Consider the following 7,836-nt stretch of genomic DNA (forward strand, 5'->3'; position numbering starts at 1 on the left):
CCTTGTTAGGGTGGATTCTTTCTCCGGCAGCAGCCTAAGCTGTCCCCATGGCCTGGATGTGGTAGGAGGGGTCTCATGGAAATGAGCCCTTTGTTAGACCAATCTCAAGATTTATCTTCTTTTTAGCTGATTACCTGGTTTCTTTAAAAATTTATAATGTGGAAATATACATATGACTTTACCATTTTAACCATTTTCTTTACTCTTTTTAAAATTGAAGTGTACTTGATATGTAACATTGTATTTGTTTCAGGTGTAGAACCTCATGATTTTATATATATATATATATATATATAGCATATATATATATATAGCAACATGTTTACCACAAATCTGGTTATCATTAGTCACCATACATAGTTACAATTTTCCCCTTGTGATGAGAACTTGTAAGATTTGCTTTCTCAGTAACTTGCAACGTGCAATACAGTATTAATGCTATCCAAGCAGGTTCATTTGTCAGACTGCAGCAAGCCAAACGTGGGGGCTCCAAGCTTTGCAGCAGAGAAAGGGTTTATTCACAAAGCAGGCAAGCAAGGAGGGGGTGGGAGAACAAACCTAAAATTCACCTATTCCAAGGCAAGAGACTTGGGATATTTATGGGATAAAGAAGCAGGGTGGTTTGGGGTATGAGAAAGACCATCAGAGTCAAGAAAGAAGGGAAGTAATCTATGTTCTGTGCAGGTGTATTGGATGACAACCTTCTTCAGAGGACGTACATTCAGAAAATAGGGATGGTAGCATAATCCGAAGGTGGAGTTTTAACCTTTTGACATCAAAATGTCATCTACTGGACACTTATGCAGGACTAGTTAAATGGTCAGTGGTCTGAACCGGCTTGAACTGGGCAACATAGGTCCATTTTACCTGAGAAACAACTTATGCAGCCACTACTATAGCAACCTGTATGTCAGTGGTGGTGCTTTAGTCGCTAAGTTGTGTCTGACTCCTGTGACCCCATGGACTGTAGCCCATTAGGCTCCTCTGTCCATGAGATTCTCCAGGCAAGAATACTGGAGTGGGTTGCCATTTCCTTCTCCAAGGGATCTTCCCGACCCAGGGATCGAGCCCAGGTCTCCCGCCTTGCAGGCAGATTCTTTACCAGCTGAGACACCAGAGAAATCAATCCAACAGAGATGTTAGATAACATAGGGGCTGGTTAAAGGAATCTTGAAAAATGTTATATAACCATGGTGGGGCTTAGAAAGTATGCAATTTGTAGAAACAATCAAGGCGAGTTTAATCAGTGAAGGCAGGTTATAGGATACTATTTATTAAGTAAATTATAGGGTAAGAGATCTAACTGATGATTGCCCTTAGTTTCATTACTCAGTATAGTCACTATGCTGTGTGTTGTATTCCCTTGATTTCTTTATTTTGTAATTGAAAATTTGTTCCTTTGACTCCTTTCACCCATTTTACCTATCTTGCACCCTGCCTCTGGCAACCATCAGTCTGTTCTCTGTACCATGAACTGGGTTTTTAAAAAATTATTTGTTTTGGTTTTTTAGATTCCACATTATTAAGTGAGATAATACATATTTGTCTATCTCTATCTGACTTATTTCACTTGGCATAATGTTCTCAAGGTCCATCCATGTTCTCACCTATGTGAAGATTTCTTTTCTTGTGTGTGGCTGAGTAATATTCCATCTGTGTGTGTGTGTGTGTGTGTGCACGTGCGTGTGAGTGTGTGTATATAGTTGTCCCTTGGTATCTGCAGGGGAAATTGGTTCCAGGACCCCCTGTGGATACCAAAATCTACAGATGCTCAAGTCTGTTACAAAATGTCATAGTATTTGTATATAATCTACACACATCTTTTTATATACTTTATGTCATATCTAAATTAATTATAATACCTAATTCAATGTAAATACTATGTAAATAGTTTAAATACAATGTACTTGACTATGTGGGGCTTCCCTGGTAGCTCAGTGGTAAAGAATCTACCTGTCAATGCAGGAGACACGAGTTTGATCCCTGAGTTGGGAAGATCCTCTGGAGAAGGAAATGGTAACCCACTCCAATATTCTTGCCTGGCAAATCCCATGGACAGAGGAGCCTGGCAGGCTACAGTCAGAAATCATCAAGGAAACGCAAATTAAAGGCACAATGAGAAACCACCATCATTAGAATGGCCAAAATTAAAAAGAATGACAGGGTGTTGTCCAGGATACTTAGCAGATATACTGTGGGTACAAGTGGAAAATGATCTGAGCACTTTAGTAAGCCATTTGGCAGTGCATGGTAAAGCTAAACATATGCCTGCCCAGTGACTCAGTAATTTCGCTCTTAGCTATAAATCACAGAAACGAGCACAATCTACCCAAAGACATGCACAGCACTGTTCAGATCAGCTTATTCGTAACACCCAAATATCCACCAACAGAAGAATAGGTACATCAATTGTGGTACATTCATATACCCGGAGAAGGCAATGGCACCCCACTCCAGTACTCTTGCCTGGAAAATCCCATGGACGGAGGAGCCTGGTGGGCTGCAGCCCATGGGGTTGCTAAGAGTCGGACACGACTGAGCGAATTCATTCACTTTTCACTTTCATGCATTGGAGAAGGAAATGGCAACCCACTCCAGTGTTCTTGCCTGGAGAATCCCAGGGACGGGGGAGCCTGGTGGGCTGCCATCTATGGGGTCGCACAGAGTCGGACACGACTGAAGCGACTTAGCAGCAGCAGCAGCACATTCATATACCACATATATATTTACTACATGATTCCAGTTACATGACTTTCTAGAACAGGGAAAGCTAATCTGTGCTGGTTACTTTTAAGGAGGTATTGACTGGAAGAGGGAACTTTCTGGAGTGCTGAAAATGTTCTCTTGGTTTGGGTGGTGTTTACAAGGTAGTGTTCATTTGTGAAACTTCATCAAGTCATACCTTTGAAATTCACGCACTTCACTGTTTGTATAATTTTTGTTTTTAAAGTTAAAAAAAAATTTACAGCTACCTGCCCCCTGCCCACAAAAGCTCCTTCTTTTCCCTTTATGTGTCACAAATATTTTATTTTAAATGAAATCTTAGTACAGAACCTGTGCTGTTTTGTGAATTTCCATATGTTCGATTCCTGGGTCAGGAAGATTCCCCTAGAGGAGAGCATGGCAACCCACTCCAGTATTCTTGCCTGGGAAATCCCATGGACAGAGGAGCCTGGTCAGATATAGTACATAGGGTTGCAAAGAGTTGGACAGAACTGAGCGAATCTCTGTATGTCTCTCTCTGTTGCCTATATAAGGTCTACTTACAATTTACGTATATATCAACCTGTGCATTGGGTCAAATGTAAAAAATGACTCAAGAAAACTTGGTTACTCACAATTAGTAGATAATTGAGGGGATATTAGAGGCCTCCAATTATCAGACATAGGGTCAGGCTCTAAGTCTCCCTCCAAGAATCTCATGCTCAGGTGATCTCTTATATATCTGTTATATAATGGCAGGTCTCAGACAAGATTCTGTCATATATTAAAAAATCTATTAGCAGGAAGACAGAAAAAAAAAAGTCCTACAACCTATTCCCAAAGCTCAGAGAGACACTGGATTTCTGGCTTTTAGGCATTCTGACATACATTTTACACAAACACAAAAACATAAAGGTCTAGCACAAGCCAAGCAGCCTCAGAATGGGGCTCTTGGCCTGGAGCTTTGATTTATTAGCGTATTCTGCCACTTAGTGACAGATCTGTTGCTTAACTCAGATCTAAAATCTAGCAATCTACATTTTTGTGTCAATCTAGCAAAGACATATCTGCTTTTTAAAAAAATTTGATTAAGTGGTATATCCATTCTAGGAGGCCACCAGGGTTGGTTTGGCACTCTATGCTATTAGGGACTTCAGTTCAATTCAGTCGCTCAGTCGTGTCTGACTTTGTGACCCCATGAACCACAGCACGCTAGACCTCCCTGTCTATCACCAACTCCCAGAGTTCACCCAAACTCATGTCCATTGAGTCAGTGATGCCATCCAACCATCTCATCCTCTGTCATCCCCTTTTCATCCCACTCTCAATCTTTCCCAGCATCAGGGTCTTTTCAAATGAGTTAGCTCTTCGCATCAGGTGGCCAAAGGATTGCAGTTTCAGCTTCAACATCAGTCCTTCCAATGAACGCCCAGGACTGATCTCCTTTAGGATGGACTGGTTGGATCTCCTTGCAGTCCAAGGGACTCGCAAGAGTCTTCTCCAACACCACAGTTCAAAAGCATCAATTCTTTGGCACTCAGCTTTCTTTATAGTCCAACTCTCACATCCATACATGACCACTGGAAAACCATAGCCTTGGCTAGATGGACCTTTGTGGACAAAGTAATGTCTCTGCTTTTGAATATGCTGTCTAGATTGGTCATAACTTTCCTTCCAAGGAGTAAGCGTCTTTTAATTTCATGGCTGCAATCACCATCTGCAGTGATTTTGGAGCACAGAAAAATAAAGTCAGCCACTGTTTCCCCATCTATTTGCCATGAAGTGATGGGATCGGATGCCTTCATCTTAGTTTTCTGAATGCTGTGCTTATTCTAGTTCCTGTGCATGCTTCTCTTACTTTATCCAATATCCCAAAAGTTGGAATGCTAGAAGGTTCAGTCTTGGGCTCTTATGACTATGCCAAAGCCTTTGACTGTGTGGATCACAAGAAACTGTGGAAAATTCTGAAAGAGATGGGAATACCAGACCACCTGACCTGCCTCTTGAGAAATCTGTATGCAGGTCAGGAAGCAACAGTTAGAACTGGACATGGAACAACAGACTGGTTCCAAATAGGAAAAGGAGTACGTCAAGGCTATATATTGTCACCTTGCTTATTTAACTTATATGCAGAGTACATCGTGAGAAACGCTGGGCTGGAAAAAACACAAGCTGGAATCAAGATTGCCGGGAGAAATCTCAATAACCTCAGATATGCAGATGACACCACCCTTATGGCAGAAAGTGAAGAGGAGCTAAAAAGCCTCTTGATGAAAGTGAAAGAAGAGAGCGAAAAAGTTTGCTTAAAGCTCAACGTTCAGAAAACGAAGATCATGGCATCTGGTCCCATCACTTCATGGGAAATAGATGGGGAAACAGTGTCAGACTTTCTTTTTTGGGGCTCCAAAATCATTGCAGATGGTGACTGCAGCCATGAAATTAAAAGATGCTTGCTCCTTGGAAGAAAAGTTATGACCAACCTAGATAGTATATTCAAAAGCAGAGACATTACTTTGCCGACTAAGGTCCATCTAGTCAAGGCTATGGTTTTTCCAGTGGTCATGTATGGATGTGAGAGTTGGACTGTGAAGAAGGCTGAGTGCCGAAGAATTGATGCTTTTGAACTGTGGTGTTGGAGAAGACTCTTGAGAGTCCCTTGGACTGCAAGGAGATCCAACCAGTCCATTCTGAAGGAGATCAGCCCTGGGTTTTCTTTGGAAGGACTGATGCTAAAGCTGAAACTCCAGTACTTTGGCCACCTGATGCAAAGAGTTGACTCACTGGAAAAGACTCTGATGCTGGGAGGGATTGGGGGCAGGAGGAGAAGGGGACGACAGAGGATGAGATGGCTGGATGGCATCACGGACTTGATGGACGTGAGTCTGAGTGAACTCTGGGAGATGGTGATGGACAGGGAGGCCTGGCGTGCTGTGATTCATGGGGTCGCAAAGAGTCGGACACGACTGAGCAACTGAACTGAACTGAACTGATACTCTCTCTAGGAGAAGTCATCTAATGTCATGACTTTAAATGTTTTCTTTATGTTAATAACTCCAAAATTTGTATCTCCAACCTTGCCTTCTCTCCTAAGTTGCAAACTCATCTATCAGCTGTCCACTTGACACCTCTACCTGGATGACTAACAAATATTTCAAACTAAATGCCTAAGTAAGCTAAATAATGCCATTATGCTAGACTAATTGTTCTCAGTATTGGAGAAGAGGAAGGGGAAAAGCAATAACCATCTCTTAGAAATGTAGAGGGATTTTTCATTGCCACAATGGCTAGGGGTGCTACTTATATTTCTTCTAAAATTTTTTTTTTCTACTTAGCATCATCTTTGTGAATTTCATCAGTGTTAATGCATGCAGTTTGGTTTATGTGTTTTCATTACTGTATAGTTTATTAGTTCATTGTTTAATTATACCACAATTTAGTTGCCCATTCTTTTTTTGGTGGATCTTTAGTGCATTTCCAATTCTTTGCATTTATATATCATGCACCTATGAATATTCTTGAACATACCTTCTTAAGCACATATGTAAAAATTTCCCTAGAATACACTTTTAGGAGTAGACTTTGGGGGCATCAACTATGCATATCATAAACTTTAGCACATATTATTACCAAGTTACTCTCTAGAATATTTTTACTAAGTTGACACTCAAAAAGATGGTCTTTAATATACTATCCTACACAGTTATGGTATGAGAGAAATGGATATCAGCATGAGAGAGTCTTTTTGGTTCTTCATCTGAAAAAACAACTTTCCTTGTGTGCAGCCAGGAATCCATTCTCCCTGAAGGGTGGTAGCTGCATAGAGCTTGGCCCCTATAAGAGAGAGACAAGGAAGAAGAATGGGAGCGTAAAGGACCAGGGGCCTGATGGGAACAGTAAATATATCTTCTGCAATAAGTGTGGTTTCTCCTAGTAGACTGTATCTGTAGTTTACCCAGACATTGTGGGGGCATAAAGGAGCAGGGACATTTGTTCAGGTGTCACTGTCTCTAGGCAGAGTCTGGGTCTTCTTTTTATTCCCACTGCCAAACTCCATACCAGCACATTAGTAGGCATGGAGTAAATAATATTCAGAACCACTGAGTGGGGCTACCCTGACATGCATATGATTTGTCCTATTAAATACTTATATTCTAACTTGATCAAAAAGTGAATTGTTTTTGTCTGGCACAAAGTAGAGACTTGATAAATATTTGTTGAGTGGATAAAAGTGAACATGATTAATTTGAATTTAAATTACCTCAGCATAACTCAATTTTTTCTCATTGGCTTGATGTAATGTCTGGATTGAATCTATAACTGAATTTTTTTTTTCAGATAAATTCATTTGATCTGTTTTGGAACTGCCAAAAAACTCTGAACTCACTTTACAGACTATTTCACCAGACGTTTTAAATTTTGAAGAAAATGCTGGAAAGATTTGCTTTACCACAAGAAAAAACTCCTTTAAGTGAATAAAATTATTGTGCAAAAAGTATACTAATAGAAAGGGGCTCTTGGGAATTCCCTGGCAGTCCATTGGTGAGGATGCTGGACTTTCACTACTGAGGGACGGAGTTCAGTCCCTGGTGGGGGAACTAAGATCCCACAGTCTTTGCAGCTGGTTCAAAAAAATGGCGCTCTAATAGAGCAGTAGGTTTCTGCACTATTATGGATGGCATTTTGGTCTCTTAAAACGTTTCTTGTTTTAGATTAATATATGCTGACTTTATTTTGGGGGGCTCCAAAATCACTGCAGATGGTGATCGCAGCCATGAAATTAAAAGACGCTTACTCCTTGGAAGGAAAGTTATGACCAACCTAGACAGCATATTCAAAAGCAGAGACATTACTTTGTCCACAAAGGTCCATCTAGCCAAGGCTATGGTTTTTCCAGTGGTCATGTACGGATGTGAGAGTTGGACTATAAAGAAAGCTGAGTGCCAAAGAATTGATGCTTTTGAACTGTGGTGTTGGAGAAGACTCTTGCGAGTCCCTTGGACTGCAAGGAGATCCAACCAGTCCATCCTAAAGGAGATCAGTCCTGGGTGTCCATTGGAAGGACTGATGTTGAAGCTGAAACTGCAATCCTTTGGCCACCTGATGCGAAGAGCTGACTCATTTGAAAAGACTCTG

Source organism: Capra hircus, chromosome 2 (genome assembly GCF_001704415.2).
Source record: "Capra hircus breed San Clemente chromosome 2, ASM170441v1, whole genome shotgun sequence".
NCBI lineage: Eukaryota > Metazoa > Chordata > Mammalia > Artiodactyla > Bovidae > Capra > Capra hircus.